The sequence below is a fragment of the Perna viridis genome, chromosome 4 (genome assembly GCF_037379345.1).
Source record: "Perna viridis isolate PV_CMFRI_1.1 ecotype Kerala chromosome 4, ASM3737934v1, whole genome shotgun sequence".
Classification (NCBI taxonomy): Eukaryota; Metazoa; Mollusca; class Bivalvia; order Mytilida; family Mytilidae; genus Perna; species Perna viridis.
Window position 1 is genome coordinate 49,917,748 of NC_142448.1, and position 2,774 is coordinate 49,920,521.

Here is a 2,774-nt window from a genome sequence, read left to right on the forward strand (position 1 = left end):
ATCATTAAAAATATATTTTGCTAATAAACCGCAAAGTACATGTTTTGATGTAATCGTGGATAAGCTATTATGTGGATAAATTCAATATCTGTCGCCAGTAATTGGCGTTGATTGGTACCTAACGCGTTAATGCATGAAAGATGCTTATTTAAGATATTTGGCTATATATATATATATATATAAAGGCATGTAACAAGAGCAAACATAGAATGTTAAAAACGCTTTTAGAGGTAAGTAAAATTGTGTAATTAAGGTCTTGTAATTTTGATTTTCAGCAACAGTAATATATTAAATAAAGAGACTAAACATCAGGCAAATCTTAGTTACTTTAGAAGGCTGCCGAAATGATTATCTAATGTGAGTTAATTAAATTATAGTTGATTACATAATGCCATGTTTTGTCCAATATTCTTGTGATCTAGGCAATAGACTATGTTCGAGGGTTGAATCATAATGACAGGGCACTTAAGGCTCTGATATACTGAGAATATTCAAAGGTTTTTGCGCTCATTATTATGTTTACTCTTTAAGTCGATAATTTCTATTTTAATTTCCGCAATCGGTTATGATAAAATATCTATAATGCAAGTCTTGTGTTATAATTTTGAGCCCGAGTTGCTCATTTGCTTTTGTTACTTTGTATGTATGATTTTAGTTACTTTGTTGTGTATGTCTGTTTTCCATGTCTGGTCTTTATCCCTGCATAACATTCTTTTGATTACTGCTATAACCTTGGTTCCTTTGATTATTCTTGCATTATAAGAAATTCGCAATAATTTCTTTATTTACAGTACAATTTTATGTAAGTGTTAATCTTTTTTCCAAAATGCCAGAAAAGGCATTGACGACTTGTCAGCTCAGCACGCATATGGATATTCACAGGATAAAGAAAATAGCAAAAAAAAAATCAAATATCATTTTAATGGATTAGAATTGTTTTGTTTAAGCATACCGTAAAAGTGAAAAAACGAGATAGGATTCAAATCTGTAAGAAAATATTTTCCAATATCAATCCCATCAGCAAATCAGATTTAATGTTCATCATAATTGAGACATAACAGACATTTGAGAAATTGATTAAGTGTCTAGGCGAGAAACCTTTTGAATTATGTCACTGTCCGTTACAGTTACTCGTTATGATAGTCTCCGATAAACATAAGTATTTGAACACAGTGCTACATATACGAAATCGATATATTTGTCATTGTTCACCGCCAATATATTTAATTTAATGTCTGTTGCTAATGGAGAAAGGTAAAAAGAATTTGTAGTGTCTTTCTTTTTATTACTACTGGGATCGCATATTTTATGCTTTATACTTTTTAAGTCGACCTTGTTGATAAAAATTCCACTGTAAAGACTGGAAATTAGTTTTCAAAGTAAAAATAGAAACAAAACATATCAAAAATTAGAAAAGTTTGTGTATTGACATAATTTCTAACTGATTTTTGTTGACTTGTTGACACGTTGTTCATTTGTTAATATATCAAGAATAATAGCATATACAAGTACAGTGCTCTGCGGAGATTAAATATTTTAATTACGCCACATTTTGACTTGTATTATTATTCAGGAAACAATAAAAAGTAGAATTATAGTAGTTCTTACATAAGCAAAAAAAAATAAGTGTTACATTTCATTTTCATATTGATACAGGAATTTCTTAAAACAATTACCAGTACCATTGCAGTGCTTTCCACCTTCCTGTTTTACCATAATATTATCATTTGTTATACGGACTTTCCTTTCTTAGATTTTATCAGTTCGATAATTTTGTAATTATCATATAGATTGGGCCTTTTACAACCAGATCCTTTTTTTGCATTTTGTTCCTATGGAAAAGGAAAACCTTATACAAAACTATACGAAAAATACGATGATTTCTCATTCTGTTTCGTCAACTTTCGTCTGTGGAAATATTCTCTGGAGTTTTCATTTCACAACTCATAAGGTATACAAGAGCTCACAAAAAAACTACGCCAATTTGTTCCGTGCTAGACTTCTTACAATTACATGCAGAATTCTGGAACATGGTAATGTTGCTACAAGATTAAAGTATCTAAAGAATTAAAGGACGTCATCATGAAGTCGTGTAATCATCTGTATCACTTGAAGCGATTTAAGTCATACTTTTCCCTCTCCTCTATCGTATATCCTGAACATGAGATTTTATGGACAACTCGTCGGATTTTCATACAGAGAAATTACGACCATGGAGCTAAGTTGCCGATTTGCACACATTTTATAGCTTATTCAAAATGGCGTCAATATTATGCATATCATATTAATTAATTAAATATTATATCTAAGCGAAAACTTTGTCAGGACCATGTTTCTGAATGCTTTAGTAACCCAACAAACATTGTGCACAAACGATAAGTGGTTCCAACAGTAAATGAAATTTTGAAGCGGGAGCATATACTTTTCTATACAGAAATGTTATAGAAAAATGGCGACTTTCGTGATTTAGTGATTTTCAAAGACATAATGTGCAGTCAAATTTCATTGTTTTGCACGAATTCAGGTATTGAAGTAAATCTTCAAAGCACATTTCTTTCCTCTTTACATTCACCTAACTTTCAAAAGAGTTCCCACAACATTAAGAATAGCTTGATTTCAGCTCAAAATGCACTTGATTGGTCTTTAACTTAAAAAATCAAGATACCAAAATGATGAAACTTCATCAAATAAACTAAAAAATCCTTACAACGTCACACAAGCACATAAATGTAGGATGATTTGAAATTGACTGTACAAGCTCATTTCAGGTGTTT